The 19,531-nt window shown below is 32.5% G+C and overlaps 2 long non-coding RNA genes across 2 annotated transcripts in view; one reads left to right on the forward strand and one right to left on the reverse strand.

The window, feature by feature from the left end:
- The first annotated feature begins 952 nt into the window (after nucleotides 1–952).
- The window catches only part of LOC146996686 (uncharacterized), a 72,577-nt gene continuing 53,998 nt past the window's right edge, over nucleotides 953–19,531 (forward strand). The window contains exon 1 of the long non-coding RNA XR_015041578.1: nucleotides 953–1,055. This is a non-coding gene — a long non-coding RNA (uncharacterized LOC146996686). The remainder of the gene's footprint in view (nucleotides 1,056–19,531) is intronic.
- On the reverse strand, nucleotides 1,576–6,376 carry LOC118188093 (uncharacterized). Its single transcript, XR_004758055.2, has 2 exons — nucleotides 6,206–6,376; nucleotides 1,576–1,762 (listed from the first exon to the last, which is right to left on the reverse strand). It is a non-coding gene; the product is annotated as an uncharacterized LOC118188093 (long non-coding RNA).

Genomic DNA, 19,531 nt, shown 5'->3' on the forward strand with positions numbered 1-19,531 from the left:
GCAGAAGTTTTCAATCGAGATATAAAATACAGTTCGTTATTTCCAATTTTCATTTTCTTCGAGGTTCGCTTTAATATTATAAAATAACATTATGCGCATAAAAAACCCAATGAAACCAAAACTGTTCCGCAGGTTCGTGTAAGCCGGGTTCATTACAGTGAGCTTCGACTGTAGTCCATGACGTAAAAAAGGACACGTAAGGGCTCGGAGAGATTTGGTAAAAGTCAACACTAAAATGCAAAATATTTGACTAAATATTTGACTATATAAAAAAATTGACTGGTTGCTGTTTCGCTGTAAATCGTCAAATTTTAATTGTAATTTAATTTAATTATAATTATAATTGTAATTTAATTTAATTATAATTTTATTTGTTCTTGCTATGGATAATGCAGTGGAGTTTATGATGCCTCACTCAGAAATTATGGGACTTGTTACAAAGAAGAAAAATAAGGTTCCTAATATTCTTCGACAGCAATGGAGCAGAAGCTAAGGTGCTAACGTGGTCTTAGTGTCTGACAATTTTGCAAATTTCTAAAAATTCAAGTTGACGGAACGAATTTAGTGCGAGCTTTTTCGGCAACAGGTCTTTCACTTTTCTCTCGATTCACTGTTTTCTAAACCTCATTCCATAGTCTGTAAATGACACTTTGAGAAACTCCTCCGCTATAACGAATTGCGTTAGACCCGCCTCTAAACGACCGGTGTTCGTCTAGGCTACCTATTCAGCTAAGTTATCTTGCTGAATCCATTCGCTGTTAAAAAACATTCAACGCATTTCAGTTGTTTTTAATCTCCTCCTACAGAACGAATGCTACTGGTCGATTTTCACTCTTTCTCTCTATCTTATTTTATATATTTGTTTTTTATTACAAATACGTACTATAAAGAATTTTATTGTTATAAACAATAAATACTACTAAATGATGATTTTATATATATATATATATTTATTTCTAATAGGTCAGTTACCTTATACAAGGAACGGGTATATTGGGTCCAGTTGTAGTTAAACATCCCTCAGCCATGAGCAAATAGTTACGCTGATTCGCTTTGTGAGTACCTGCCCATTTTAATCAAAGTTTATTATTGTACTGAAATTTTTCATTTGGGTCGAGACTTAATTATTACTCTAATCTGCAATAAGAAAATTTATTTTTGATATAATATACCTAAGTATTAATTTTAGTAGAACTTTTTAACTATGTATCAGAAAAAATTTTATATTCATAACAACACATACTTTTTATGGGAGATTTATGTAAATAGCTCCTATAAATTATGCTATTGCATTAATAAATTAACTTTTAGAAGTCAAATTAAGATGAGAAGCTCGAAGATTGTGTTTCCAAGCTCCTTCATAAGTACTAACAATTTTTAGTTAAATGTGAGTTTCACTGGTATCAGCGTCCTCTGGCGTGTCTAAAAAAAATCTTATTGCAATATTAATCAGCAGCTCTGAACTGACAAAACTTTTATATATATAAAGCTATTCATAGTAAATAATTATGCACAGAAGTGATATAAAACGTAATAAAGTAAAAAAATAATATTTAGTGACTATCTCCAAACATATTTTAGATAAATTTACAAATTTTATTATGATATTTTAGATACACTCAGATAACGGGAAAATGTTTTAAAACTTTGGTTAGCATGACATTTGAAAACAATTCAAACGTTTCCATCATTTCTTTTCTGTTTATAAGATTTTTTGCATATATAGGAGAACATATTCGGATATCATTCCATTTTTCAGAGCCTGAAAGTAAAAAAAAAAATATGTCTATATAAATAATGCTTAAAACGTAAAAATTTCAAAATGCAAGATTAGTAGCTTTTACCTATTAATTTATATGCATTCACATTGTGACAGTTAAATACAAAAACAGAAGAAAAATACGAGTACTAGCTTGTACTTGTAAGTAAAATACAAGCTTAATGCAACATGTATTAAGCTTGTTTATATACATATATTAAGATTGTTTTTAAAAATATTTAGCAAAAGCAGCTATTATCACATTAGCCTTTAAAAGTTTTAGTAACCTTAATAAAGATTATAAAAAAATAACACGTCGAAGAACAAATGTCAAAGGTATTACAGCAGCAAGAATCAGTTAATTTATGCAAATTTATGCATTGTTTCAAAATTTAAATAGAATCTTCTTTAGCTGCAAGCGTGAACATAGCTTGAGTAAGCTCCCTGTTCCTATTCAGGATACATCATGTTTCCTAAGCAAATAAAAAGACATACAAGTCCTGACATGTTTAATGAAAGTATGCTAATATTTAAGTTGAATAGGACTTAACTTTAAGAAATTTTTAACTTAAAGATATATTAGAAATTTTATGTTATTGTATAAAATGTGTACTTTAAATTTTGTGAAAGAATGTTATTGAATTTAACATTTTGAGTGTTCTTAAGATATCGAAATAAATTTCTTATTGCTTAGTTTTCAGTTATAGTTAGTCATAGTGTATTAAAACTGCGTGACTATAAAACATGGATAAATTTTTTAAAAAAAGTCCTCCTTTACGTGCATTGTTTACAAAAACATGTAATATTCTGAAATGGAAACTAGAAAAGCATTCTTCCGATAAAGGTGAAATTTCTGCTTTGTATGCTAAAATTGAAATTGTCATGAGTGGATTAAAGTTTTAAATAAGAGTATAATATACTTGTTACTTGATAAATGTGATGTGTCCTTCATTGCGAAAGTGACGGATTAAAATGAGAAATATTCTGATGAATTTGTGTTAGTCTTATGTTCGATTGCGTGCTCCGACAGTTGGCGCCATGTTGTTTTTGTAATAACTGACAGCGCATCCTGCCCTTAGCTAGAGTGTAAGGATGTTCGAATATTTGTGTACAAGTTTTCTGTTTTAATGAATAGTTGCGTTAATGTATAGTTGGGTTAATGAATTGGTGTGTTAATAAAGTTGTGCTTTAGCAATAGGGAGTCATGTCTTCTAAGAACATTTACCAATCCCTAACCCACTCACCATAAATTCGCGACCGGTCTACACGCATAAAGCTTCAGGCGCTTCGTTCCAAGACTTCCGTGTTCTTACCTACAGCCACTTCTATGGAGGAAACAGTAACCGTGAAGATACCAATTTACAATCCTATCGAGCCGGGATTACATAAAATCACATAGAAAGTTGAACATTTGATTTAATAAATGTTCAACATTTTATGTAAATATTAGGGAAGAGATATCTGTATTTATGTGATCAGCTGTATGTTTGAATTTCTCCCTAGTGATCAGCATTAAGTGCTTAATTATGTTTTTTATTAAATTATGTGCATGCTCTAAGGTGATAAAAGTAACTATGGAATTACTTTAGGTAAGGTATTCTTTGTATCAGCACTATGTATTCAAGTGTTTGGTATCAGATATCAATTTTACTGACTGCCTGTTCACTTTAACGTACTCAAGTCTGTATTTATTACTTCTGTGTATGTACTATGAAGGTTAATTCGTACTTGGCTATTTAATAATCAGTATTATGAATTATGTTCATAAGTTTTAGCTTTCATGTATTACGTATGCATTTTAAGTGTTATGTATGCAGGTATTAGGGATCAGCTTTCTGTATTTCTGTACTCAGTATCATGTTAGTTTTTCACTTTAATATTCAGTTTTGTACTTATGGATGTATCATTCTGTCTGCAAGTACTACGAAAGAAAATGTAGATGCATGGTTCAATTTGTAAAACAACTCCAGTTTAAGTTTGTGCAAAGAACTAAATTATGCAGGAATTTGTTATCTTAGTGATAACACAATCTTTAAAAGTTTTTTCATAAGAGTCAAGCACATGGAAAGTAATCTGCGTTAAATTACGTTTGGGCGCTAGGATTATTTTTTTTCGGGGGGAGGGGGGTAATTTTTTTTTTTTTTTTTTTTTTTTTTTTTTTAGTTTACTATGTGCAAAAATTTAATAGATTACGTCTTTCCTTCATGAAGGACCAACCACTTTACAAAAGCCAAATCAATGTATGACAATTGTGTCAGGATAAGCATCCGCATATAGGCATTTAGCAAATACAGAACATCCACGGCAGTTACGTTTTCAGGCAGAGTCCTCCTTTCTTTACTTTATCTAACACAAGTTTCTGTCTATTCTAACAGCGATTCTTAGCAGTCTTTTGATTGCTTCATTGCTTAATTTTAAGTAGTTCCTAACAGAATACTCTTTCCCCGAAAAACAATATCCAAGCTTATATGTAGACTTTATGAGGCTCTTAGCCGTCTCTTCGCCTGCGTTCCCGGAGCGGCGTGGAGCAGAGAGTAGATGGTTTCTACCAGGAAGAAAACACAGTGTGCGAGGCTAAGGCCAGGTCAGTAGTCTTCCTTGATGGCGCTCACTCACTCACTACTACGAGCGGAGGCTCTCTTTATATAGCTTGTTCTGAACGTATAAGCTCATTTTGAAGTGTCTGTGGAAATTGAACAACTTAGAAGTGTAATTTTAAAAAGAATTATGAGTTATATAAATAACAGTCGCCATTGGAAATAAGAAACTTGTCTAAATTTCGATGACAAGAATATTTAATGACAATATCGATGCAGACAAAGAATGTATGTAATAAATTATTCTAGCTAAGCAGATATTAAGAAATACATGAAGCAGATATTAGAAAAGAAATACTTCCTTGTTCTCTTCCCTTTTTACTTAAATTATAAGAACGATTTTTTAATTCAGCTTTTTCGCAACAGTATATGCTCTTTTTCGCTTACCTTTAATTGATTGAAGAATAAAGATTTTTATTCTAAGTATAATTTAAGACGTGCATATCTGTTACAGAAATTTGTTTCACGTTATTTTAGACGAATTCAAAAAAATTGCCTAAAATTTATTTCTTCTGAAACGTTTCTGAGAAATGTACTAAATATTTTCAGAAAACATTATTTCATATTTAAGGTGAGCATGAATCAGAAATCAAAAATCCCATGCAACAAGCTAATCTAAGTAATTTGGACCGATTTAAGGCGTAACAGCTAGTGTTATTTGGCTTCAGCTAGTATCACACTTATGGTGAATGATTGCAATTTTTGGATAATCGCAAAGCACGCGAGGGCTATAAAGCCTAAAAAAGGAGTACTTCTTGAAGGACTATGTGAAAGACATATATATTATACATGAAACAACCCATACCAAACTCTCATTCAGCCGGCTGTTCACCGAGTTCGAAAACCGGGCTGAAAGACCAGTTATTTTTATTTGGCCGCCGCCCCTCTAATAGGCTTTACTCGCAAAGGTGTATGAAAAGTAACATATCAAAAGAAGAAAATTTTGAAATATTTATAAATAAAATATAAAATTAATAAAATATATTATGTACAGTTAATTAAGTTATTACTCTTCGCTTCAATATTCAAAAACTGAAAACCGCTAATAAACTAAATTCTAATCTTAATTCATTAAAACTCTCCATCTAAAATATTGCTGTTACAGCTCGTCTGACAATGTAGGAAAATGTAGCAGCAAAACTGTGCAAAATATTTAAGTCTTCTCATTCACTGACTTCTATTAAGCAATCTCATTCACTGACAAACAACGTAAGAAACACTAGAGATAATATTCCGCGAGAAAAATCTTACTAAATCACATAAATTTCTATTTCATTGGCTCTGTTTAATCCTCTTCTTTAAGCAGTGCTCGTTGATACAAAAATAAGAAAATCAAGTACAAAGCAGATGGAATAAAAAAATGGATCCTTAAAATGTAGACAATTAATAACTCTAGACTTTTTCCGCTACATATATTAATAGCGTTAAATATTTTTTTCTAAATACATAAAATAAACTTCGAAACAAAACATTTCAAAGAATGTAAATTATTGGACCAAAAACAACTACCATACATATAAAACTCAATAAAATTAAGAAAGATATTTTGTCAAATGCCGCTTTAATGCTCAAGGTTCCTCTGTTTTTCTTCGAATGAAATATGGAAGCTATTCACCTGTTTAATATTTCTTATGGTTTTATCGAATTAATTTCAGAGCACAATTATTGCAGCTGTATTTGTGAACAGCTCCTGTAAGTTTTAAAAGGTTTCAATTATTTTTAAAAGTCCCGCTCAAATCTCTGTTTTACGCTTTGCTTTTTATCAAATAACGCATGGCAGCTTATAATGTTTAATAAATAAGAATACCTAAAGGTTCATATAAGATTTTCATATTTACCTAAGACTTACCAGAATTAATTTTCATCGTTCTTCTTTTATCACTTACGACCAGCTATGCAAGGTTCAGGAGCAGCCTGAATGATACTTAAAGTAGCCATCGCTAGTACTGCGATGAAAACTAGACTGCGTCTCAAGAATTCCATTTCTTAAATGTCCGAACTTAATCGGTATGAATGTCTGCCTTCAAACCTTCCTTTTATAAGAGAATATAGCCTAGAAAATATGCAGCATCATGAACTATAATTAGGAAATTGAAATGAGGTGCAGTGGATTAAAAAAAATTTCAAAATGTAATGCTGTCTTCAAAACGTTATTTTAATTCATGTGGCAATTAAAATCACGTTTTGAACGCATATAAAAATATGCAATGAAATGCATATTTTTATATGCATTTCATTGCGTAAACACACTTAGAATTCATATCAGAATGAAACATATTTTTTCGACTGCAGTATAATTTTGAGTAAAGCGAAACCTCTCTAAAACGGCCTTTCATGGTTTCAGAGTACAGTAAGACCCCGCTTAACGCGGGGGATACGTTCCATCAAAGTAGAGCGTAATGCGAAACAGCGCTAAACGAGGCTATCTTTACATGTAAATATTGGGGTTAGGGGAAGATGGCTAGGAAATTGGTTAAGTATTAAATTTAAAAACTATGTTTTTTAATAAAAATAAAACCAAACATTTATTTCTTAAAGCCCAAATTAATACCACATTATTATTTCTTGCAAAAATAAAAACAAAATATAAATAACAGAACGAATATTCTTAAAAAAAAAAAACAAATAAAATTCTCAGTCAGTCATATTTAGTTAGCCTTCCGCGTTTTCAGTGTTCTGCCTTTTTGTGACAAAAGCATCTAATGTTGTTTGCCTTTTTCTTTTGCGTTGTTCTCTTAAAAGTTCTTCACAAACGGATAGAGCATCTCTAACACCACGCCTTACTTTTGAGCTCCTGTCAAAATTCGGATCATTTTCAATGAATTGATCCATTATTTCAGTTATGTAGACAAACTCCTTTTTACAAACGCCATCGAAAGTTCTTTTTGCTCTTCTTCTGAATCACTGCTGTCAACATTTTTGTTTTCTTCTTGTTCAGTTAATTCCTTGAGCTCATCATTAGAAAGACTAGCCGCTGCTTCTTGAATTATTTCTTCGACATCTTCCAGATTTACCCCTTCAAAATATGTCTGTACAATACCGCACCAAACAAGAAATACAAGTACACTCTTTCGGATATGTATTTGAAACCTATTGCTGCATAATATTTCGGGGAATCCCCGTATGCTGCGAGCGATTTCGTGGAATCCCCGGGTTGAAATAAAAGAGCGCTAAACCGAACCAGCGCTAAACGAAACAGCGTTAAACGGGGTCTTACTGTACTTTGTTGTTGTGTGGAGGGGATCAGTTTAGTGAAGTGACTAATAGAAATGGTAATATTTTATGAAATGCTTGTTACTTTCAGATGTGGTCGAATATGAAAAACGATCACTATGAGAGAGTTCACTGCATTTTACTTGAATGTGTAAAATACAATTAGTTCGCAATGAATTTCAAGTGTTTAAAGTGCAGATTGAAATTTCTCATTATTATCGTTTGAACTCAGTTTATATTTGTGTTGTACGTCGGAAGTTTTAATTTACGATTTAATATTTTTAAACGTTTCTAATAGATTTCTGCTTAATCTCAGAATAACGTATTGTTCTATTAATCATGCAAATATTATTGCTTATTTCTTATAAAAACATTTTCAACCTTTGTTATTTTAAAAATTCTTCTAAATTATGGAAGTATCTTTGACGGGTTGCCAGTAGCGAGCATGCGCAACGCGCATCGTGAAGACAAATGTTGTGTAATGATTTTGTGCTATGTGTTTTATCTGCCCCGGGATGTCTAAGTGACTGAAATATTCTTTATAGTGCCGCATTTATTTTCATCGCCAAGTAGGTGATGCTTGGAGAGAAGGAGCAGTCTGTTCATCCTGTATAAAAGAAATAGTTTTTTACTCATGAGTCATATACTGGAGTCAGATAATATAAAATTCATCATTACAGAAAGTTTGGTATCGCAGACCTGATCTCTGCGACTGGGGAAGCAGTAGCAATGAAAATTGGAAAGTGAGTGAGTAGCCGACTCACCCCACCTTACACTTATTTCCTTTACAAGTAGTAAGTAGTTGGATTGGAATTAGCTGCAGTGTGAACAATATTATTTCTGAAATTTGTTTGAATGGACAGTGTAATTTCTGTACGAAAAATGACAAAATCGAGGAAAAACATTTCATTGTGTAACGAGAAAAGCAGAAAAGAGCAATTGTTAGGCAGTTAACAGCTAAGTTAATTTCGAAGACAGAAGCGACTTCAAGCGAGTCATTTACGGATACATTTCGTAATAGAATAAACGTATAAGAATTATGTGATCTCTCTAACGAGTTAAAAGGAAAGGTGAATTCACTAAATGTTTTAGATAGCGGAATTCAGAATCATTCAGATTTAAATGAGCTACAACAGAATGTTATTTAGAGCCAAAATTATCAAAAGAAGTCACCAAACGGCTAGGCAGAGTAGAAGGTTTGGTTTGGTTTACTAGATTACGGCAAAGCACTCGAGGGCTATCTGCCTTAAGGAAGAGATGCCTTCGTGGAGGACGTTTTAAGGGAAACTTGCTCGTATACACGTTACACTTGGAGAAAACACCCATGCAGCCAGCCCGTTCGCGCGATTCAAACCTCGGACCGAACTACCAGTGTTCAGCGACTTACCGCTCGGCCGCTGGTGGGCACGCAGAGTAGAAAGAAATATAAAGTTGGTAGTCTAGTAATGACCGGAGTCTTAAGACTTCACAGAACGTAATTTCTGACAGATTTATTAGAAGTACTGTGTCACTGCCGAAGTTAGAAATATCAAAATTTTATGGGAACATATGGTACGAGACTAGACTTTTGGAGCAGCTTTGAAGTAACAGTACGTAACACCGAAACACTGGCAAAAGTTGAAAACCTCAACTACTTGAAATCTTGTTTGTCTCTTACTGCGGTTTCTCCATTTTTCTTATATAATGGGAACTATGACTGTTCCATAGTCTTGCTTAAAAAGTGGTTTGGTCGAACAGATCTTATCATAATATTATTATGTAATTCTTATATAAGCTGCTAGGCTGCTAGCTATCGAGCCAATAATGAATTCCAATAACACAAAAGGATTAAGAAAATTGCATGACGAGGATCAAATACAGTTTACAAATTTTAAAGGTTACCACAGTACTGAAATATATTATGTCTTTTAATTTTTCAAAAATTAACATTAAAAATTAGTTTGGAACAGCGATTCTCAACATTTTTACTAACGCATACCATCCAAACAAAAACTCAAAAACTTTAGTACCACCACTACATATTACAATGATTAGTTTTCTCAATAGAAATATTTTTTAAAAAATATATTTTGCCATCTCCACAACCTTATTGGCTATTTGTATTAAATATGCATACATCAAAAATATTAGATTAGAAATTGGTTACCATTTTAATTATTAAAATTTAAGTTATAATATTACTTTAATTCTAACATTTAGTCCGAAATTTGAGCCTGTATAAGAAAGATCAATTTCCTTATTCTGGCCTTATTTCACTTAGTTTTAACCTTAATTTAAGATCCACTTTTACTTTTGTTGTGTATTTACTTTTCAAATATAACATAAAAGAAAATCCTTGTTCACACAAATACATTGTGCAAAGTTGTGCAGGAAGGCAATAACAATTTAATAGCTATATTTTAAATGCCTACAATTCTTTTTTTCTTCAGCCAAAATTTAACAAGTATCTTATTTTTCGAATCTTGAGTTAGAGTTCGATTATAGAAAATTTCTATAAATTTCTCTTTTTCTTCGCGAGCTAAAATTTCAGATACATTTGAACAAAATGAATTTCTAATCCTATTTTCTTTTCATAATCCTCCGTAAAATACATGTTGAAATTATTCATCAATGAAAAACGATAATTTTTAATGTCGGATGTTAATTATTCTTTTACTTTCAAATTATTTCAGTTAGAAAACTTTCTGAAAGCGGTAAAAATCTTAAAATATTATTATCCAGTTCTTTGATTATTAGCTCGGGTTTTGTTTATCCTTGCATTTGTTTTATCTCTAATGCTAAACAAATTAACACTTTGCCCTTGTAATCCTAAATTTAATTCATTTAATTTTCCAGAAATATCCGCCGTATGAACTAAAAAGGCAAACCACAGCTCACGAAGTGAACGTTTTTAACTACAGATTTTTGAACCATTTTTTAATTCAAATTTTGAACCATAGGGGAAAATTTGAATTTCTCATCAAAACGGTGATTTAAAACTGTTGTGTTGATAATTACAATGAATCATTATGTGTTAAGAACAAAATCAAGTCAATTATTTTTCTTAATTTTATTTAATTCTGAATTATTAATTTAATGTTATTATTATTTAAGTAATATTCGATTGTGCAAAGGCTTATTTTTTAACTATTTTGGCTACTAAGCTTCATAATGAATGCAATTTGAGTGATTTTAGTTCCCGGTCGCGTAATGGCAGACCGCACATTGAGTTGAACAGTGTTAAGCGAATTTCGCTTACTGCGCATGCTTGATGGTGTACCTTTGGCGCGGGGAGAAATATACGCGACTAAGCAACCCTACGTTAGCTTATTCGTGATTTCCATGGCTGTCGAGTGTGTTCGAGAACTGGAGTATCTCGCTTAGTTTGTTAGCGTATATTCGCGCTTTTATTTTCTCATTTCAAAGAATTTAATAACTAGCATTAAAGAATTGTAAAAGTTCTTCAGTGTTATTTGCAAGCACTTGTTATATTCCTCAGTGTTTCTTTATGTATGTACGAATGGAACGTATGGTAAATCCTGAATTGTTTTTATTGCTTAAAAGCATAATGAATAAATTTTCAACTAATATAGCCTAAATTTCAGTCTTTTTCTGAACGAAAATTTGTACAGTTCCAAAGGAATGTGCAGAATTTCATAAGTATTATATTTTACATTTTGAATGTAAACACTGCTTCACATTACTTCGCACGGCAAACACGTGGGCAGTTTTCTCGCCATTTGAAAATTGGACGCAAGTGTTGTTCCAGTTTCTCGTGACGAGCCCCAAACTCCGTAGAGAGAAACCACAAGGGAGAAGGGAAGGGAAAAAGTTCCAGTTAAGAGAGGAGACGGAAAAGAGGATAGATCACTGGGGCTCCAGGATCGTGACACCCGTCGCCCTCCAGCTACAGATTTCACAGATTATAAGGAATGGGATATCGTTATGTTAACAAAAGTATACCTTTTACTTCAACTGAGAGTAATTATTACCTCTGGTAATAATTGTGGTTTTCTTGTGCACTGCGTCTGCGAATGGGATCGCACCCCATTGTTCATAACCCTTGTGCGCTTGTCACTCTGGGCAGATGGCTTGATCCACCAGGCACTGACTCCTGTTGAAATGGCATATCTCGCCATTGGATACGATTGGTACCTTTTCGGACACGACTTGCCTACACGTCTTCGGAATAAGGAAGAGGTCATGCATTTCTGTTTTAACTTCATTTCCGAGATTGCTTCAGATGACTTTTCCATGACCAGAGAATGGCATTCATCAACAACAGCCATAAATAACTTTCCAGTTGTTGGAGCAATACAGGAAAAAAATCTAATTTGACACAGTAATTACTTTACATTGCACGTATACTCTACGAAGACTTAAACGCCGGATGTGTTCACAATCAGATGGCGGTACATCTACCACATACCGTATTTATCTTCTTTTCAAATCGCGCCAACATAATAATTACGCCAAATTTGTTTCTGGGCATGCGCAGTATGCGACATTCGTTTAACACTCTTCAACTCAATGTGCGGTCTGCCATTACGCTTGCCGGTCCGACTTTCTTTATTGCGATTTATAACACCGGAATGTTTTTCCTGTTAAAGCTCGAAGCTCCGTCACTGCAGACGGCAATGCACTTGTTACAAGGAATATTACTCTCAAATATAAAACTTTGAATTACTTTGAAAATTTCATTTGCATTGCTCTATTCTGGAGAGATTCACAAATAAATATTCTTCGGTACTTCGTTTATCTACTTCGAAACGTATGTATACTAATTAATTGAACAAAGTTCACTATACCTTTAGTTTCATCTAATTGCAATGCGAAATACTCAATGTATTTTATATTTTGAATAAGTGTCTCTTTTATGGAATTTGCCATTCATCAATTCGTCGACTTACTATTCGTCATTTGATAAAGAAATATTCATTTAATTTATTAATTAGCCAATATTTCGTTGAATAATTTTAAAACGATATCTTTTACCTGCTGATGATATAAGGTTTTCTCCAATAGTGTGAGTCTGCCCAGTCTTGGGAATTCTTAGGCTTAGTAGTTAACTAGCTTCCAAAGCTTTTCGCTTGAAGTAACAAAGCTTTTCATTACTTGCTTGCTGTTTTTGAACTCCGATAAATTCCTCTTAAAATATTCTTCAGATTTATCCTTTAAATAGACGTGCTTTGATTCAAGTTGTCTTTTAACAAACGATGGTTTCATTTATTGGATAATAGTTCACCTAAAACAACCCATTGAGGTTCAAGGTCCATTTCATTTCCATTCCAAGTAAACCCAAATGATAAACAACTTTCAGTACATTTTCTATAAACAATTTTTCTTTTAAAACAGCAAATCGACAGCCTTGTATCCGGCGTAGATCCCAAACAATTGCGAGGGCAAAAATACTACCCTTTTTGCCCCCGAAATCTATTCGGATTTTCCAAAATCTACGCCGAATATAAGGTTGTCGATTTGCTTGTTTTATTTTCCAGGTCGGCGTGTTTCTCTTTGCATCTTGAATTTTTCTTTTCAGTATTCTTAGAGCTAGTAGATTGTCCTGGATCCATCACCTGTGAATCATCACTTTTGTGTTTTGTTAATCCTTTCCATTTTGAAAATTCAGGTTTGTTTTATTATTTTTTTACAAATATTTAAGTACAGAATATATTACGAGTTCTTCAAAAAGAAACGAAGACGTTCTCAAATCGCGTAGAAAAGTGAAGAATACAAAGCAACATGAAGACAAAATACCTGCTGTTAAGAGATAGCAAAACGACGTAGGGAAATGATTCTAATTGAAAATTGAGCAATATGAGCCTGGAAATGGTGGCGGCAAAAAAGGTAGGCACGCTAATAAAATCCATCAACTCTAAAAGAATTAATGAGATACTATTATCTTTATAAAGGGACTTATATTTATTTTCTGTTAAATACAACATTTCTTTCTTTTATTCTATTTAACAACATCATTAAGGACAAATTTTATGTCTGTGGCTAAACAAGATATTTATGAAACTAAAAAAGGTATTTTGCTAAAGTTTATGAGTGATTATTGACCTTGAACAAAACTGAGATCGCATAAATTTATGAGTGTTAGAGAAAAAACTTAAATAGGATGTCGGGATATTTAGTTTTTGAATTTAATATCTCAAAAATCTTTATTTCTTTGCGTCCCATTTACTTTTGTCTTGCGTACCAGCAGCGGTACGCGTACCACCGGTGAAGAATCGCTGGTCTAGAATACAAAAGAAAAAGCGAATCAACTTCAGAATTTAACGTAAGTGAATTTTTAAAGTTCTTAATAAAAGAAACAGAATGTAGACAGATATCTGGCTTGTTAATTCTTTCTAAGTATGGAAAAGTTAATCGTGGAGTTGGAAGAAAAACTTCGAACAAAATAACGCTTTCAAAAAGATACAGGAAGTGCAGCAGAATTCAAGGAAATCATTAACCAATTCATTGCAAGAAGGCTGTATTTTTTTTTGCAGAGTTAAAACACATAATGTAGAAAAATCTCCCATTTTCAATTCTAGAGAAACGATGAAAGGAAAACTGCAAGTATTGTGTTTTTGTTGTCTGAAATATAGGCACGTCATCAAACACTGGTGGGAGCTCAACATAATTTAATCAGACACATGATGCTAGAACATGCTAGACACATTTCTAGAACTGAGAGAAGTAAAGAAGAGTGAGGCCACACCGGAACCTGAGAGAATGGTCAACTTCAGTTTCTAATTTAAATTATTCATGAAATTAAAGCAGTTTAGTGCAAACTAGTAGTGCTATTTTAAGGGCAGGATGAAAAACAAGAATTAGTGAAAATTTTATATTTATCTCGATCTCAGTGTTGCTTTGCTAAAAGCGACATTGCAGATGCTTAGCGCGAAGTCCAGTTTGCAAGGAAACTGTTAAAATTATATAGATCTCGAGTTTTAAAGTTTATCTTCTTCGATTTACAACATAGACGGTTTGAATCCGCACAACTGATTTAATGGGCATAAGTGGACGAATCGCAGCTTGAACTAAATAAGCAAAACTAGTAGCTCTCTCTCGCCTTTCAATTGTCAGGAAATAAATATAAGTTATTATAAAAAAAAATATTATTTCATTAATTTTTTTAGAGCTGATTGATTTATTAGCATTTCTACTCTTTATTTAACTTTATTATGTATTAGCGTAGCTTTCAGATTTTATATTACTCCCAAAGAGGCGTTTTTTTAACATTTTGTGTGTTACCTTTATTTATTAAATATCATTTTTTCGCACTCAAATCATAAAATTCAATTCAAAAGCAATATCATAAAATAGTTTAAACAGAGCATGTCTTTAGAATTTCTGATACACAGTCTCGCACGCTGTAGATATTTTTTTTTCTCTTCTGTGCAGTGTTGCTATTGCTCTTTTGAAATCGTGGAGTTTGTTAATGAAGAATTCGTTAAAGTTTTAAAAAATATGAAACAGATGATAAAACAAATTCCAAATTTGGGCTTCCAGATGCCCATATTCTAGTGGAGGACTACGTTATTCAAAATTTGATGTGTCTAGGTACCGTTGCTTTTTTTACAGTGCGAGAAACATAGATACATTAATGCAGATTCTTCATTATTTAATTTCTTTAAATGTAATGCAGAACTCTAATATTTGGTGGCAACAATTTGAAAAGTGAAACTCCGTTTATCGTGAACCCACGCAAAATGCCAAAACGAAATTAATAGCACCTCTGGGCAAATTGTCCCTTTGCGCAAATAAAAGAAGAATTGGCATCTGGCATTAAAATTATTGTTTTTCATTGATAAAAACTTTAATATGTATTTTTCCGAGGATTATGAAAAAGAAAATTGGATTAAAAACCCATTTTGTTGAAATGTACGTGAAATTTTATCTCGTGAAGAAAAAGAACAATTGATGGAAATTTCCTGTGATGGAAATCTAATTGATGATTTCAAAAATAACACACTTTGTTAACTATTAGCTGAACCAAAAAGAACTGAAAGGCATTTCAAATGAAGCTACTAAATTTTTATTGCTTTTTTGCACAACCTATTTGTGTAAACAATGATTTTCTTCCATGCTATATTTGAAAAATAAATACAGAAAAAAATTAAAAGAGGTTCCTAATTTACGATTAAAACTAAGTGAAATAAGACCAGACATTAAGAAATTTAACTAAACCAAATGTTGTACTAAATTTTAGAATTTAAGTATTATAACTTAAAATTTAATAATTAAAAAAGGTAATGAACTTTTAATGTAATTTTTATGTGTGTATATTTAATACAAATAGCCTGTAGGTTCTTTAATATATATATATATTTAATATTTCTATTGAGAAATTAAAAAATAATCATTGTGAAATGTAGTGGTGGTGCTAAAGTTTTTATACGTGTGTTGAGATGATACGCGTTAGTCAAAAGGTTGAGTACCGCTGATCTAAAATAATTCTTTTCGTAATCACCTTCTCATATCAGGTTAGTTCTCATAAAGCTATATCACTTTCTCTTGATCAGGAAACTGAGTTATACAACATTAAGGATTTGCACATGTAAAGTGCTATTATATCTGCAGCGTCACGTGTTATCATCAAAATGGAAATTACTTAGGCACAATTAAGTACTCCAGCACTAAAATGGTGGTTACAAACATGCGTAAAAATACATCAGTGGCGTGTCGTCGCCTTTTCTGATAATTTCCGGTTTTGGCTACAATAGCATGATTGCCATATCAGTGTATGGAAGCAGCCATGGGAATGAGAGTTGGAAGCTTACATTTTTAACCATCATACCAGCGCAGAATTTGGATTGACTACATGAGGTTCTTTTGGGTTCATGAGGTTCTTCTATCCCGTTCTTCCCTAGTCAGCATATCTGATACTGGCCAGCGACAGTACATTGGCCAACGATAGTGCATTATTCAGCATTTCGTGCCCATGGTTATGCTGTATCTTCGGAGTCTTAAGCTTTACCACTTCTGAACAGGACAGGAGATCGTATCTTATCCATGTTATTCTGTATTGTTTCAATACATAATTATTCTGCTCTTGCATTGGAAAAGTCTTTTTCCACATCTCACCAACTGAAGACATTTGCTCAATGGATGCAGAGAACGTGGCTCCACCAGCAAGTATGACAAATGAAGTCTGGCATAGAATTCAGCCTGTATGGGCTATAAATATGTATCTACCATCCAAGGTTTGTTTAACTCAACAACTACTATTGCTGTCAGAGGCGGATCTTTAGAGTACTAAACTTTCCAACATCTAAGCATAAAAATTGCCTAAACGTTTAATCATTTCTTTCTTCCCTTATAATACATTGGTAAAAAAAAATTTCTGCTAACTGTTGCCAGTTATAGATTAACATGTTTGTAAAGACATTAGCTATTTTTGGAAACAGGCAAGATGAAACTTGAGCAAACGCCTTCGCCGGGAAGCGAAACACGGAACTCTGGAATATTGGCGCAGCGTGCAGAACCACTACACCACGAACGCACGCTAGGAAAGCGGGAGAAATACCTTATATGTTTAACAAGCAATTTAGTATAAAATGAAGTTCTAAGAGTATAATAGAAATTATGTTTTGAAATGATGTCTGTTGAAGGATGTATGGTTATTACATACAGTTCCATTTATTTCATTATAGTAACATTCAGGAGGGCAAAATTCTGCTAGAGAAAATGAATTCACAGATAATTGTCCTAGAAAAAGAGCCTTGCTTCTAATACGCAGACGTCTTAAGTATCATATTCATTCAATTTTATTAAAATGAGTGAGCGTTCTTCAGCTTCCATCAGTCGGATACCTGAATGAAACCTTATAAATGTTGCAGAATAGAAAGTTATAAATCATAGCAGGAAAAATGTTAAGTATTTATGAAAAATTCTAACTGTACTAATATGTTTTTTCAAATGTAATGAAGAGTAATGCTCCATTAAATACAAACCATTAATTGTCGGATATTTTATATTTGTTACAAAAGTAGAGTAAGGCAGTTCAAGAATGATGATCAGTGAGAGCAAGTCAGACTGAAGAAAATGTGTCTTAAAAGATAACTCTGAACTCACCACTCTTCTAATTCAAAACATCTGAACAAAGTTAAAGATACATCACTTTAAATTAAATGCTTCTGTCACATATAATTTATCTAACTCAGAAAGACTACTACTTACAAAACTTATTTGTAAACTACTTACAAAACTTATTTTCATGAACATTCAATAACATGCAATAGCAATTCCATGTCAGTCCATAGAAAATTTCCTTTTATCTTAAAAGGAAGAAATTCATTTTCCCTAACTGTCGTCTGCGTATATGTTTTTACACGGATGGACAAAAACGACAAAATAAGTTTCCAAGACCCTATTCATCAAATCAGTTATCATTCGGCATTCTCAATGACGGAGAAAATTTTGAGTTACTGCTAAGTATCTCGCTCAAAATCCTATCCTAGTATTTTCATTTCATTAGATAATGTAATGTTGAGTAATTCATGATGCATTTGGAAATGCGATGCAAAGTGGAATAAAAACTAACATTTCAAAATATAGTTCCTGATTTAATAAGCTATTTTCTTCTTTTTTGCATATATTTCACGAAAGAAAGGAATTTTGCAATTCACCGTTTGTTGAATTATTTATTCCAATAGGTGACATAAAATTTTTAAATAACATGAACATTATACCCTAACTTCAGAAGAAGAAATTTCAAAGTCATTTAATGAAATTGGCTACATTTGTTCTTTATGCAAATCATACTTATTTAGAATTTTTCTTCTGCCTTATTCGAAAACTGTTGGATCACTGTTATGCGAAGAAGAGTGTCTGTGCGGCATGGAGCTCTTGAAATACTCACGAGACTCAAGTCCTGTCAAGTTGATTGGTGGTTAGAGAATAGAGTATGAGACTCTGGCTTAGGCTTACAATTAGCGCGTTGAGACTGTACCTGTAGAATAATGAAACTATGAAATACATTTCATAGTTGATCCATTGGAAATTCATGAAAAGCACTTTACTTTCTTGCTTTTACTCAGTAAATGTCAGAAGCGGACGGTACAAACGGAATTTTTATTCCAATATGATTATGAAATTATGAATGCATTTTAAAGCAATAGAATATTCTTCCTCAAGGTTTCATTAAGTTGCTTAACATATTCACATGAATGCGGGTTTATAGATGACATTAAACAGATAACAAATTAAAATTGTTTTTTCTGTTTCAAAATCTAATAATGTAATTCTTTTTCGAATGGTAAATACATATACATAGTTTTCAAAAATCTTCACTTTCATCATAAAATACATGGAGGTATTCTGGAATTAAACTGTTTCATATTTTTCTTAAGCACAGAAAACCTCAGCATCGATCTAACCAAAATTTTCTTAACTCCTGGAATGAATCCGAGGACACAGCAAAAAAAATTCAGCTAACGTTTCACATTCATACTTTACTAAATTAAATTGACCGAACAAAGCTTATGAAATAATCGACCGGTGTAATTTTGACTCACTGTGGTAAATAGTGTGTGTTAAATATTGTGAGCGAATGTAGCTAACATATCCTGTTTTTCTATAGATATAGAGTTTTACTTCGTAATTAACATAACATCTTAAACCCCACTGTGAAAATAATATTATATCACTAGAGAAATTAAGGAGATTCTTGCGTGACAACTTTTTTTCTTATTTTTATTCCCATCAGGTGTTATACAAAAACATATTAGACTGAAATAATCCAAGTGTAATTAAACTTAGAAAAGAAAATAATCAACTAACCTACTAAGCAAAAATGTCAGTTACATTCAGAATGTCTATGTCTTAACACAATTAAGAGGCAATCGGCCTAGTGCGACCTTTACCAATATATTATAAGTAGGATGTCTTTAATGATGAGTTGAATCCAGTAAGATGAAGCGTACTTTTTTGCATCTAGTGCAGAGTCTCTAGAAGAGAAGTAAACGTGGCTCCACGATGTGATCTGCAGCTT

The sequence above is a fragment of the Stegodyphus dumicola genome, chromosome 6 (genome assembly GCF_044657685.1).
Source record: "Stegodyphus dumicola isolate Sdum_Otavi_A_Nest chromosome 6, ASM4465768v1".
NCBI lineage: Eukaryota > Metazoa > Arthropoda > Arachnida > Araneae > Eresidae > Stegodyphus > Stegodyphus dumicola.